The following is a 15,730-nucleotide window of genomic DNA, read 5'->3' on the forward strand; positions in this document are numbered from 1 at the left end:
CAATTTCTGCAGTTGTTAAGTTAGTAACATGGTTACTGAATCTGGCTTCCCCATTGACTTTGCTTATCAGAAGGTCTCAAAAAGTGATTACATGACCTCAGGACACTGCAACTGTCATAAATATGAACCAGTTGGCAAACTTCTTAATTTTGATCACATGATCATGGGGATGTTGCAACAGTCGTAAGTGTGAAAACAGTCATAAGTCACTTTTTTTAGTGCCATTGTAACTTCAAATGGTCAATAAATGAACTGTTGTAAATCAAGGACTACTTGTAGTTAGGGCCTCCACTCCTACAGAGGTGGAAAGCAGTTGGTCCAGCAGCTACCCTAATGGAAAGTGCAGTAGGGTTTAATCTTCTTCTTCCTGCTTTTCAATATGCATATAAAAATGCTGGGGGGAGGGGGATCATCTGTCAATTTGTGGTTGGTTTCATGAATATGGTATGATATCCAGCTAAACATCACCAGCCTCCAGTTCAGAGAACATTTAGGCTCAACTGATTGAGGCCGCTAGCTATATTTATTGGTTATAGTAGAAAAATGATTTGTGAAAATGACACAATTAACAGAGATGGCAAAATTCAGTTGTCTGATTAGGGAAAGAAAAATAAATAACTTTTATTATAAGTACAATAAATAAATAATAAATAGCAATAAATAGCAATAGCACTTAGATTTATATACTGCTTTACAGTCCTTTACAGCTCTCTCTAAGCGGTTTACAGTCAGCATATTGCCCCCAACAATTTGGGTCCTCATTCTACCCACCTTGGAAGGCTGAGTCCACTTTGAGCCTGGTGAGATTTGAATTGCCAAATTGCAGGCAGCCGGCAGGCAGAAGAAGTAGCCTGCAGTACTGCACTCTAACCACTGCACCATTGAGCCTTATTATTATAAAACTGAAAACCTGTTATGGATTTTTTTTCCTATATCAAAAATTAACTTGTGATTTAAGGGTTTGATAAGAGAAGGTAAAAGGTTAATGCATTTGTCATTACTATTAAGATTGCAAATTGCTTCTTTATCATTTCTATTTTCCTTTCTTTTGTATTCTTTGAATATTTTCTTGGCAATTTTTAAAATTTACATATGACTTTATTTCATTTTGTATTGTTTATATACTTTTAAAAAGTCCTTAATAAAACTATATACATAAGCAAATAAATAAATATACCTATAAATGTAAATTTGAATCCTTTAGTACAGAGTTCCCAAACATTTCCAGCTTTGCAGACAGGGGGTGGGGGTTCCACATGAGCGGCAAGCGCATGCTGATCCATTTACATGAGCGGCATGCACAAGTGCCTGCCATTCATCCCTCTTGGTCCACTAGTGGGCTGTGGCCCACAGGTTGGGGACCCCTGCTTTAGTATATCCCTGTCAGTTCGGACTATAGAGATGTGGTTTTAATCAAAGGGCCTAAATGACCATGATGGATTTTATGGTATGATTTACAATAAGAAAACATGTAAGGTGGTATAACAATCAGTAGGTTTTCTATGTAAGTTGGTGTTTATCTGATAGTTGTATTTTCCCCTAATCACTCATGCCGCTGGCACAACAATAATTATGGTGAGGGCAAAGAGGCTGAGCATGAAAGTCAGATTTGTGGTACTAATCATCAGGATAACGACTCTCATATCTGGTATTTCATCTGTTTTACAGGTGGCTGGACAGCATAACACTGAAATGAAAACTTAGCTGGTTCAAAAAACATACTCAAAAAGTTTTCATCACTCCACATTGAACTGGAGTGAGTTAATGTGTGGGGAGCCACAAGATTTAGCTCTGAGTTCTTTATACTTCAATATTTTTATTAATATCATTGATAAAGAAATGGAGAGAAACATTATTGGGTGGGATAGGTAGTTCTCTAGATGTCAGAAAGAAAATTCAAAATGAATTTGATAGCAGAGAAAAACTAGCTGAAAATAACGGAATGACAAATATGTCTATATTTACATACATATATATACAGGATACCTACCATCTTGGTAATAGTACCTCCAAGGGAAAAAACTTTGCATTTGTGCTTTTAATATTCTTTTCGTTAGGAGCTTGCACCCAGTTTGAGCTCCTTTTCCTATTAGCATCTGCTGCCACAGAATCCTGCTGATCTGACTATATTAAAATTCAATTTCTTGAGCTCCAAGATCCATGTTTAACTACCCTTAGTTTTAATTTCCTTTCAAAATCAAAAACTGCAGTTTCACATGGTTACTTTTTAAAAATATGCCTGGAAAAAGATGTGAAATCCAATGTGAAGCTTTAAGAAATGTTTCCACAGTTTCTACTGTGCTGCCCATAATAAGTCTCTAACCTCATAACCTGAATTTATATCTAACATCCTCAAAACATACCCAGGAAACATTTTTCTATAGTTTGGAATTTATGTTTAAGTAAAAAAACATTTAATGGACTAAAATACTGCTTTTTTTAAGCAGGATGTTTTTTTTCTTCTATCAAAAGACCATTCTACAAGGGAGAACAAGAACAGCCATTGGACATAATATATAATTACTGGACTCAAGCCCATGTAAACGAGACTTGGAAATGATTTTTTTTTATTGAAAAAGTTTTTCAAATACAAATTTTTCCCCCTTTTTTTCTCCCCCCTCCTCCCTAACCCCCCCTCACCACCCACCCCCCTGTGACTTCTTCAAAATAAAATCCAACTTCGTAACAGATTATATAATATTTTACCATCCCCTTGCTCCATCCCTCAAATACTGACCCTTTCTTTCTAATAATATTATTACATCCCCCTTTTACCATACATTTCAAAATAACATTCTACTGTAACATTGTATAATAACTTCTAGTTTAGCATAATAACATTATTTTAACTCCCAATTTAGCAATAATCTGCCCTTTTTCTCCTCCCCCATACATATATCTATATATTAATATAACATTTCAAAACAACCTTCCACTTTAAGACTATATAATAAATCCTATTTTAACATTTAATCTTTAATGTATATTAATATAACATTTCAAAGCAGCCTTCCCCTAAAAAGCTATATAATAAATCCTAATTTAACATTTATTCAGCTCTATCCATTTCCTCCACTCCCATAAATGTATCTCTTAAACATCCCTTTTCTTAAACTAAACAATCAATAAACTAACCTGTCTCCACCCACTTTCCTACAAAATTACCATACATAACAATTCTTAATATCTTTATTCTTCTGCCCATCGTACTAAAAAAAATATTCCCTTATATAGATAAAACCAATGACTTTAAACTTATAATCCATATAATATAATATCTTCTTTAATGTCTCTCCACTGGATTGTTAACTCCATCATCCATATTAGGGTAACATAGCATCCTGATTGCAACAGAATGTTCAAAAAGTCCTCAGTTATCATCTGCCCCCATCAACAATAAATATCTTCATGTATATAAAAAAGGAAAACAACCACCCGAGTGACATTATAATTATATTCCATATAATATCTGTAGTAGTGGATTTCTTCAGGATTATTAATTCCCACCATCATAATGGGGTAACAACCAGATCTTCTGCATGCCCCAGCATAGCTCTCTTGCCATATAGCTCAGGATAAGCATGATATATTTATCAAAAAAAAAAAAAATCCAAAATGGATAATTCCAATCCAACAATTTAAGGCCCTTTTCACATCCCAAAATTACAGCATTGCAGAGGTCTGTCACTCTCCTCAGGATAATATTGACCAATATTTCGCCTCAACTATCTTTTCATGTATTCAGTCATCTTTTAAATAACTGGCTTCACTGTTGCCTAATTTAGAAATTTTTGTTTTTGCGAGATCTATTTCTTTTTTTCTTGACTTGTTGTGGGTTTGATCTCCATCCTAATTTCCTTTCTACAACTGATCGGTTTTCATTCTGATTTATAGCTTGATCTTGTTGGTTTTGCTTTTGTGACTCGTATTTCTTTTCTATAAGTTGTGTATCAACTAATTGATTTCCATGCTTGTCTGTGACTTGATGAATCATCACATTAGAATCATCACATTAGAATCCAATGCCACATCTCTTTTATTTGTGGATAATCCAGCTGAGGTATCTAAAGAATCCAAAGGCGATTCATCTGCAGAGGCCTCTGTAGCTCGATATTTTTCCTTTATTTCCAACTCCTTCTGCTTATCTTGTGTTGTGCATAAAAATGTTGAACTCATTTTCAAAATTTGTTGGTAAAATTCCTCCGCTTTTTCAACAGTATTTAACTGATATCTTACTCCTTGATATCTCAATATTATACCAACTGGAGTATCCCACCTAAATATAATATTTCTCTTTTTAAGCTCAGTCACCAGAAAACCAAATTTCTTTCTTTCTTTTTTTTTTTTTTTTTTTTATAAATTTTTTATTGTAAACAAACATACACATATAAACATAAACATTAAAACAAACTAGACATAAACTAACTATACAATGAAATCAAGTCGCATGACTTGAACTTTGAAAGTAGAGCTACTTCGGTAATTATATATCAATATATCTATATATATTATCTTTCATCTTGTATCAATGTTTATATAACGATATTTCCTGTTATTTACTTATTTTTGTAGTATTGGGTGGTAATCTCTTATTTCGTGTCTTTTTTATCTAACCATTTGTACCATTCTTGCCAAATTAAGTAAAAGTCTGTATCTTCTTTTCCTTGTATTTCTTTGGTCAATTTGTCCATTTCTGCACATTCCATAATTTTTTGTATTATTTTTTCTTCTGGTGGCATGTTTTCCAATTTCCACATTTGTGCGAAGACAATTCTAGCTGCAGTTAGGATATGTATTATCAAATATTGTGTCTCTTTTTTATAGTCCTTTGTCAGTATACCTAATAGATAAGTTTCTGGTCTGAGGGGTACTTTTTGGGCGGTAATTTCTTCCAGCTGACTTTGAATTGTTTTCCAAAATTTTTTGACTTTGGGGCATGACCACCACATGTGGTAGTAGGTCCCCTTCTGTATTTTACACTTCCAACAGTTCTGATTAGTATTGGGAAACATCCTTGCCAACCGTGCAGGGGGGAGATGCCACCTATAAAACATCTTGTACGTATTTTCTTTGTAGGGCACGGACATTGTCAGCTTAGTATTTACTTTCCATATTTTTTCCCAATTCTCTAGGTTAATATTATATCCAAAATTTTTGGCCCAAATAATCATATTTTCCTTCACCACTTCTTCTTCCAATTTGTATTTTAATAGATAGTTATATATTTTAGTTATTAATTTGTCATCTGATTGCATTATAATTTTATCTAATTCATTTCTTTCTTTTTGGATTCCAAATTTTTCCATATCACTTTTATATCTTGATTTTATCTGTAAATACGGCCACCAATCAATATCCGTGCCTTGTTGTCTCAGTTCCTCTCTTGTTTTCATATCTCCCTCTGTGTTCAACAATTCGTCATAGGTTTTCATCCTGTCTGTGTCCATTGTGTTCGGGTAGATTTGGGCCTCCATGATTGATAGCCATCTTGGGATTTTGTCGTAGTGTTTTCTCCTTATTTCAGTCCAAATTTTTGCCAGTGCTCCTCTGATATAATGTCTCCTGAAGTGTTCATGTTGTCTGGGCTTTTCTTCCCATAGAAATGCGTGCCAACCTTTTGACAGGTCAAATCCTTCTAATGCTAGTGTTCGTTTATCTTTGAGTGTCATCCAATCCTTAATCCAGGTTAAGGCTGTTGCAGTGTAATAGGTTTGCCAATCTGGTAGTCCCATGCCTCCCCTTTCTTTAGTGTCCTGTAGGTGTTTCAGTTTAATCCTGGCTCTTTTTCCTTGCCATAAATACTTTAATATCATTTTGTCAAGGTCTCTGAAGTATGATTTTCCTGGGTTTATCGGAATTGTTCTAAATAGATATAGTATTTTTGGTAAAATTGTCATTTTAATTGAAGCAATTTTGCCTAGTAGTGATAATTTCAATTTACTCCATACCTCTAAGTCCTTCTGAATTTGTTTGGCCAATTTGATGTAATTATCCTCTTTGAGGGATGATACCTTATTGGTGAGCCAGATTCCTAAATATTTTATTTTTGTTGTTGTTTGTATTCCTAATGTCTCTTCCAACTCTTTCTCCTGGGTTTTTGTCAAATTTTTGGTTAGTAGTTTTGTTTTTTGTCTATTAATTCTCAATCCTGCCACTTCGCCATATTGATCTATCTTCCTTAGTAAATTCAGTCCTGATTGTTTTGGTCGTTCTAGAATGAATACTACATCGTCCGCGAATGCTTGTAATTTATACTCCTGGTTTTTTGTTTTTAATCCTTTTATTTCATTGTCGTTCCTGATTTCATTCAACAGTGGTTCCAATGCTAATATATATAATATAGGAGAGAGGGGACATCCTTGTCTCACTCCCTTAGATATTTTAAATTGGTCTGTTGTCTCTCCGTTTATCCATATTTTTGCAATTTGGTCTGAGTATATTGTTTTAATCATATTTAAAAATTTGTCGCCGGTTCCCATTTTTTCTAATTGTAGTATTAAGAATCCCCAGTTAAGATTGTCGAACGCCTTTTGTGCGTCAAGGAAGAGTAGAGCCATCTTTTCATTCGATTTTTGCTCATAATATTCCAGTATATTTATTATTGTTCTTGTGTTCTTGTTAATTTGCCTGTTTGGAATGAATCCATTTTGATCAGGATGGATGTAATTCACGATAATTTTCTTCATTCTCTGGGCCATGATTGATGTAAATAGTTTATAGTCTACGTTTAGAAGTGATATAGGTCTGTAGTTTTTGGTTTGGGTGAGATCTGAGTCTTCTTTGGGTATCAGAGTGATGATTGTTTCAATCCATGATTTGGGGATTTTGGCTTCTAAGATTGCTTCATTTAGGACTTGTAATAAAATATCATCTATTGGCTGGTATTCAATTTTGTAAAATTCCGTTGGGATGCCGTCTGGACCTGGTGTTTTATTGTTGTTCAGCTTCTTCTTTGCTTCCATTAATTCTGACATCGATATTGGTTTGTTCAAGAGTTCTCTTTGAGTTTCCTTTATTTCTTGAATGTTGGATTTATTTATATATTCTTTCACTTTTTCCAATTGAATTTCTTCCTGTGCATATAGTTCCTGATAAAAATTTCTTACGATTCGCTTTTTTTCTTCGTCCATGTGCTGTAATTGCCCTTGTTCGTCTTGTAGTTGGTGTATTATTTTTTTTTCCTTTTCTTTCTTTAGTTTATAAGCCAACCAACGTCCTGTTTTATTTGCGAATTCGAATTGGTTTTGTTTTGCCATTTTGATTTTCCTAGCTATTTCTGTTGTTGTTATTAAATTTATTTCATGTTTGATGAGATTTATTTTCCCCTTGATCTCTTTCTTGTCAGGTCTGTTCTGTAATTCTGCTTCCTGTTTTCTGAGCTCCGTCAATAAATCGTTTCTTCTTTGCTGTTTCTCTCTGTTTTTCTTCGCCTTAAATGAGATTGTTAATCCTCTTATATATGCCTTTGTAGTGTCCCATAGGACTTGCAATGATGTTTGTTCCCTGTTATTTATTTGGAAAAATATCTCCATCTCTTTCTTTATCATCTCTATGTATTCTTTATCTTTAATGATCTCTCTATCCATCATCCATCGTCCCCTTTTTGGTTGGCCTTTCCAGACTATTGTTATAGGACTATGGTCCGCCCATATATTCGGTGTGATTTCAATTTCTTTTATATTTTCTCTTAATTCTGCGGTCATCCAGGCCATGTCTAGTCTGGACCAGGACTGATGGGGATTTGAATAATAAGTATACTGTTTTTTAGTTTTATTCAGTTCTCTCCAGGCATCTTTCAATTGTAACTCTTGAGTCATGTCCTTAAAAGAATCAGGTAGTGTCTTTTTCCTAGAGTTATTTTTTTTATTACTTTGGTAGTCATATTCCATATCAACGATTGCATTATAGTCCCCTATTATACATAGATGTTCGTAGTCTAATTCTTTAATTTTATCGTGTATCTTTTTAAAATATTCTTTTTGGCTCCCATTCGGGGCATATATTGATATCAATAACATATTTCGGGTCTCCATCTTAATATCTATCATTAGTATCCTGCCATCTTCATCTGTGTAGATTTGTTTTGCCTGGATGTGGCTTTTAATGTATACTGCGATACCTCTTTTTTTTTTATCTGATAGTGAGGTGAATAGTGTTCCAAGTTTTCTGTTTTCTAGTAACTGTTGATGTTGTTTTTTGATATGTACTTCTTGTAGGTTGATAATATCTATGTCTAATTTTTGAAGTTTTCTGAAAGTGTGTGTTCTTTTGGTTGGTAGATTAAGGCCGTTTATATTAATTGAGATTAATTTCAACTCTCGTCCCATTTCCTTTAGTTTTTCTTTATTAGTTTAAGTTTACTTGTGTTTCTTGTTACCATATGCGTTTTCTCCCTAGCCCCTTCTCTCTCCATCTTCTCCCTTTCCCTAGGCTCCTTCTCTTCCTTCCCTTTTTTTGTTTCCCCCGTGGGGTATTCCTGGTTTACATTATCTGAATCACGTCTAGTTTCCTGTTCCTCTTCTATTATAAAGTGAGTATCAAAGAATTCTTGTGCCTTCTCTATCGTATCGATTTTATATTTTTTGTCGTCCCAGGATATTAAGATTCCCTCTGGCACCAGCCAGCGGAACATTATTTTGTGTTGAATCAGTAGGGTTGTCAAAAAGTTGTAGTTTTTTCTGTATTCTCTTATTCTTCTTGGAACTTGTTTTAAGGTTATTATTTCTTTCCCTTGGTAGCAGGGTTTTCCCTCTCTCATGGACGTGTAGATCTCTTCTTTTACAGTTTTACGTGCGAATCTAACATGTATTTCTTTAGGTAGTTTGTTCCTACGAGCATAGTTTGTATGGACTCTATATATTTCGTCAATTTCCCTACTAATTTCGGTTTTTTCCTTTTGGGTAGCCTCTACTAATATATCTGTCATCAGGTCTCTTAGATCTTCTCCTTTTGTTTCTGCAATATTTTGAAATCGTAAGAAGAATGATGCTTTTTCTAATTCTAAATGGGTAATTGACTCTTCGAGTTCTCTAGTTGACTCCATTTGATTTTGTTCGATATTGTCCATCTTTTTCTCCGTTAGAATCATTTTGGCTTCCATGTTTTGGATTCGTTCTTCGTTTTTAACTATGTTTTGTTGTATTCTCTCAATCTTATCGTCCATTTTTTTAATATTATCATTTATTTGTCCTACTTCTGATTTCAATTCCTCATGGTTCTTTTTTGTTTCTTCGTGGTTATTAGCAATTGTTTCTTGGGTTTTGTTCATCCCCTCCTGAATCATAGCTAGTATAGACTGTATATTCTGTATGCTGTGTGCACTAGCAGCTTTTTCTTTGTCTGTCGTTAACATCGTGTCTATAGTTTTTTGTTGTGCGGGTGAAGATTGTGTAGGTATTGGGTTTGTTGTTAATTTTTTCCCTGATTTAGTTATTGTTAGTGAAGATGTTGCCATCGTTGTCTTTTGTATTAATTTTCCCCAAATTTTCATATACTAATTGGTTGGGGGTGGGTGAAATATCGTTATATAAGGATCAGGATAATTAATTCGAAGGGGTTAGGGAGAAAAAACAATATTTTAACAATTCATTCTTCTATTCTTATCCCTAAACAGTATAATGCAATTAATACTTAAATACTAAATAATCACAATACTTAAATTCACTTTAAAATTAAACAATCTCTATATAACCTTTCTATAATAGATCAATGGGATTAAAGTTCTCTATAAATCATCTAAAGTATTCTATTGAGTTGTATCACTGTTACCAATATATGCTACCTATATTAATTATTACAATTATTATTCCTTAATGATATCTATAACAATCTCTATGCAATGTCTATATTAATATCTAACTTTCTAGTCAATATGCAATATAATTCCACTTAATCAATATATTATTTTGCAATCTATATAGTTGTTTCAATAGGGTAGGAAATAGTAAGACAATAAGAGAAAATAATAATAATAATAATAATAGTAATGTTAAATCAATTCCTTATTATGTATTATAATAATTTCAAATTGGATATTAATATTCTTTAAGCAAAGTTAAGTAAGTTTTAAAATAGATGAAATTTAGTAGTTTAATATTTAAAGTTCTCAAGTATATCACTCTCAAACCAATTGGGGTTGCTTCCTTCTCCTTTCCTTCTTCCTTCGTTCTTCAGTTCGCCCTCTTTTCACTCAGCTGTCCCAGTTCTGTTTCAATATCCTCTATTAAATCCATAAGTAAATCAAGTAAATCAATTGTTCCAATATTCCTGTGTAGCAGGTTGTATCTCCTTTGGCAACAGCGTCAATGTATCTAATGTCTCACTACACGTCTCGTGTCTGTAGTTGAATTTACTATTGTCGCTGGATACAAAGTGAAAGTTTCCTTCTCCAAATCCTCAGTCCGCCATTCGCTACTGTTCAGTTGGTTTCCTTCCGCTCACAACGATCTTAAAAAAGTCTCAGTTCTTTAGGTTTACTTTCTACAATCTTTCTCTTAAATAATCCTTTTTTCCTCTGTTAAGTCAAATTGTGTTATTTTAAGGTTATAATCCACCGCTTACTTATAATCCTCTTTGTCTGTCACTCGTTCCTTTCGCCTGTCAGATCTGCGTTGTCATTGTGTGTATTGAGCTTCGCTCCGATCACTGTCTCTCGCCGCTTGCTTGACGATCTTGCCGCCGCTTTTTGGAGTCCTATTCTCGCCAGTGTATTTAGGTCCTTATGATTATACCTTTATATCTCAATCTACTTAGTCTTTACCGATGTTTCTCTTGAATCTTCGCTTCCACACTTATCGGTTGACAGCGCTCCGGCCAGCCAAAGTGGCTGGTTTTTTTCCTGGCTGGAATTAGGAGGGTTTCCTCTGAACCTTCAGGGTGATTGCTGTCGCCCCCGAGGTCCTAGAGAGTCCTCCTTTTTCTGTCGACCTCTCCGTGGTCGATAGTGCCAAAAACGGCTTCCAATCAAGAAAATTGAAGCTTCGGGGACGGAGCCTCGTTCCCCTCGCTCCTTACACGCTGACGTCACCGCAGGAAGTCCCAAATTTCTTTCTTTCAAATAACATCTTAGGTGGTAGCTCTTTGTATATCCAAATCTTTCTTCCAAACAAATGCAGAGTAGAATTAAAAGATTTTTGCACGATATTATTTCTTATTTCTTTGTCTGTAAAATAAATCACCACATCTCTTGGCAATTGCCTTTGCTTTGCAATCCAGGAGTTTATTCTATAAACTCTGTCAATCCTACAAAATACTTCCTCAGGATGAACCTTTAAGATCCCAGCCAGAATTTCAGAAGATATTTTTCTTAAGTCATCTCTGTTGTTTTCCTGTAATCCTCTCAGTCTAATCGCATATTCTGTGAGATTATATTGCATCATTAAAACTTCTTTTTCAATCCGTTGTTTTATATTTTCTGCATTACAAGTCTTATAATCAGCTTCCATTTTAAGTTTTTCTTCTAGGCTATTATCTTGAGTGTTTATCAAATCATTTTCAGTTCTTTGTATTTTATTGTCCAAATTATCCTCAATTTCCTCCATTTTAGACTCTAATAAGTCAATATTTGTACCCAACTTCATAACAATTTCTGAAAAACCATTAGTCACTTTTGCAATCTTTTGTTGCAAAATATCAAATTTTAATTGCACTATTTCTTTAATTTCCTGCTTAAATTTTTCAAAGTTCTGATTCACAATCTCATCCCTTCTTACAATCTCCTCCAAGAGAAATTCAATTATATTAAAATCAGTTTTCTGAGTCTGTAGGTTTAGAACTTGTTCATGTAGTTTATACATGGGGGAATCCCCCCCCCCACTGCTTGTTTGTCTGGCTTTGTAAGTCTGAACGCCATATTTCCACACAGACAAACTCTCTTAGAAAAGAAAAGAAAAACAAAGAAAGAGAAAAAAGCTTCTTTCCAAACAAGATCAATACCAAATCTCCAGGAAAGAGAAAACACAAAAGTGGAGCTTTTTCTTCAATTGTAGCCAGGAGTATTTATTCCACTACTTTGTGGCTTAATAAGAAACGGAAGGACTTTCCCTTTTCAGCTTCCCTGCTCAAACTTCGGCAGTCACCATTTTAAAAGTTCTTTTTTACTTTGTTCAGTATCCTTTGCAAAATAAATATAAATACTTGCGATTTAGGGTCACAGGTCCAGGTCCAGATCTCATCCTCTTTACTTAGTCTGTTAGTTATCTTGAAAAGCTTGTTTTCGTCGCCTTGCTCTGCAAAAAGGCAGAGGTCTCCCAACGCCCGGAGCGAACGGCGAGTGATATAGGGAGCCTCATCCGCTCGCCCCCAAGAGTAAAAAAAAAAACTCTGGGGGCTTCGCGGAAAGCTCTACCTACACTCACCTGCTCTATCTCTCATTTCCTCCTGGAAATGGAGTTTTTTGAGCCGCCTTTCCGTTGTAAAGGCGGCTCTTTACAGGCGATGGGGCTGGCGGTCCCGAGGGACCGTCTGACAGCGACGAGAAGCAAGCCGGAAGTCCCAAGACTTGGAAATGATTTTGAAAGGAAATAGAAAATGTAACGGCCTTAAAATTATTTGAATATGTTGCTTCTTCTGTTATATTATTTAGAATACTAAAGAGATCTTTGAAATGGAAAACTAGATGTGGGATTGGAGTGATGGCCCCTTGGACTGCAATGATAGTGAAGGGATGGAAATCCCTTCTCTATCTAGCTCTGCAGTTAAAATAGCAGCCCTTGTTTAATGACAGCCTGTCTCTGTTCTGTGATATTCATGTGTAATTAATTGCATTAATGATATCAGAAAAAAACATTTCCTTCTTATATGAACCTTAGTGCCAATATCAACATTTGTTCCAACATTTTTAGGAAGCTTTTTTTAAAAAAAAAATATTGGAATTTTCAGGAAGGAACAATTGCTAACTCACTCATCTCAAAGCAGTGCAAAGGATCTTGCATTAAAAGTCCAAATGAAAAAAAATGAAAAGAGTTAATAAAAATAATTAGATATTGATAGTCATAAATAAGCCAAATTATAGGACAAGAAGATAGCCCTAAATACAAACAGATGAACTGCTGGAGAGGTTATTGCACCAGAAAAACAATGGGATTTCTGGTAAAGCCATATTTCTCCTCCCCATATGATTTTGTTCCTGTTTGCTCTGAAAGTAAAAGTTCTCTGTTCTAGGAATCTCACTACAACAAACATGTAAAATTTCACTTTCCAACTAATTCACTTGCCCTGAGATACTAGCAGAAAGGCTCTCTTTTTGCTACCCTTATTCCATCACCTGGTCTTGCATGTAGCCCTTGGGATAGAAAAGGTTGAGCACCTGTAAAACTAAAGAGAAAATTTAAATGGATGAGATTTAAAAATATGAACAGGAAGTGTATTTGTACAACTCAAAATCAAATATAATAAAGTTTTTTGTTAATAAAATGTTGGAGCAAAAGTATTATATAACATATAAATAAAGGTACCTGTTATGCCAGTAACATAAATTTTGAATTAGAGATATATTTTCAAAATGGAGAAATAAGATAACTAAGGTATCTAAAATATAACCAACTGAATGTTCTTTTAACTTCCTCTGGCTTAAACAATGCATGCAAATTACCTAGAGAGATTTGACGATTTCTTTTTTATAAATTTGTCACCAGGATTAATATGATTTGCAAATATTTTTATTGTGCATCTCCACTACACAATAGCATTTTTTCCATGCTTGTTAAAAAGTAACCTCACAATGATAGGTGGAAATGGGCTGTTAGGCAGCTATCTCCCTGTTGTTATACATATATAACACATTGTTCCAGGCAGGGGAATTACATTACAATTTTTTGCCCATCCTTCTATTCTGAGCCATCCTAACATTTGTGGGGCTCACATCTAACATTCAATGTGGACATATTTATTTAGATTAGTTCACTGGTTTAAAAAACATTCTTACAGGTTGTTTATCAATGGATTTTAACTGAATTTGAATGCAGTATTAAATATGGAATCAGAGGATTTATTTCTTGGCCTAATATTTTGAGTTGGGTAAGGAAGTGGAAGGAATGCATATCAAGGAGCAGATGAACAGTATAACTAATTCTATGGAGGACAGAAAGAAAATCTTCATTTGATTAATTTAATCTACTATAAGTTTTTAAAAGTGAACTAAAGTAAGAGAATGAACTTTTACAGAGAAAAATAAAAATTCTTAATTAAGAGAATGCAGAAATACAGGAGAATACCTGCATATGTGAAAAACCTTTTGGAGTTGTAATTTATTGTAAAATGAATATGAGTCATAACATACTGTAGCTGTGAAGACAAATGTAGTTTTAGGCACCATTAAAATAAAGAGCCTTGGTACTACAGTGGTTTAAAGCACCCTGTTATTAACACAGCTGCCTGCAATTTACTGCTGGTTCGAATCTCTCCAAGGCTCAAGGTTGACTCAGCCTTCCATCCTTTCTAAGGTAGGTTAAATGAGGACCCAGTTTGTGGGGGCAATAAGCTGACTTTGTATAAAATATACAAAAGTATGAAGGCTATTGCTGAGCACATTGTAAGCCGCCCTGAGTCTCCGGAGAAGGGCGGCATATAAATCAAATTAAAAAAAAAAAAATATGATTTCCAAATTATGGAAGCAATAATTCTACACTATTTTTCATTAATTAGATTATCTCAAATACTGTGGCCACTTCTAAGGATTTCATATTGAGAGGGATTAAGATAATCTGAATACAAAAAAGGTAATGAAGATCATTAGTAAACTGGAAAATAAAGGTGCACACATTATTACTTACAATCTCAGTTCCTCAAAATCAGATTAAAACTGGACTACAATCATCTTCATTCCTATCAATCTGGAAATATGAGCCAAACAATGTTCTATTGAGCTAACCAATAGGAAAATGCAAAGGATATCATTTAGTTAGTGCTCCACCCCAATCTACTAATTTCGAAGCAGCAAAAACAAAGAGAAATAAAAAAGATTAGTACCTGCCCTTCCAGTTCTCATTTCTGATACATTATGTGCATTTGTTTGCTTTGTAAAAACAAAAACACCCCCCCCAGTGGTAGTTAAAAAAGGAAGATATCTTTCACAAACATCTATTCCTCTTGCATTTAAAATATCTTGCAAACTATGAAAGTAAGAAGATAGTGTGTCAGCAATTTTGCAAATAGTTGCTATGAGAATATTTAGGAAACTGAATGTTGAGATGAAACTTGAGATGAGATATCTCAGGGGTGTCAAACTCAATTTCACTGAAGGCCACATCAGGGTTGTGTTTGATTTTGGGGGGCCAGGGTGGGCATGGCCAGTTCGACACCACTTGTGTCGGAGGGGGGGAGGCTGTGGTGGCCCAAGCGCTCTGCCAGCGAAACAGGCTCCCGAGCTCCGTTTTTGGCTGCAACAGCGTCCTGCAACCCTCTGCCAACAAAAATGTCTAAACTCTGTTTTTGCTGGCAGAGGCACTGCGGGGCAGTCCTTTGCTATTTCCAGGGCGACCCCATGGCCAGATCTAAGCACCCAGGCCTTGAGTTTGACACCCCGAGATACCTGTTCAAGTCAATGACGTATTTCAGCGTGCAGGACACAGAATGATGGTCTTCAAGTACAAGTGACACTGTTACCTAGAAGTCTAAGGAGTCTTCTCATGAATTGGTTGAAAACTACTAACTTTGAGCTGGCAGAAAATTACATTGGCATAATATTCATTACTCCACTGTCAATCCCTATCTTTTCACAGCATAAACCAAG

The 15,730-nt window shown here is 34.8% G+C and overlaps 1 protein-coding gene across 1 annotated transcript in view; it reads left to right on the top strand.

The window, feature by feature from the left end:
• Nucleotides 1-15,730, top strand: part of LOC139314999 (uncharacterized) — a 243,268-nt gene that overhangs the window by 91,771 nt on the left and 135,767 nt on the right. The window lies entirely within an intron of this gene.

The sequence above is a fragment of the Pituophis catenifer genome, unplaced genomic scaffold (genome assembly GCF_029215685.1).
Source record: "Pituophis catenifer annectens isolate HBS135680 unplaced genomic scaffold, rPitCat1.0.hap2 SCAF_3, whole genome shotgun sequence".
NCBI lineage: Eukaryota > Metazoa > Chordata > Lepidosauria > Squamata > Colubridae > Pituophis > Pituophis catenifer.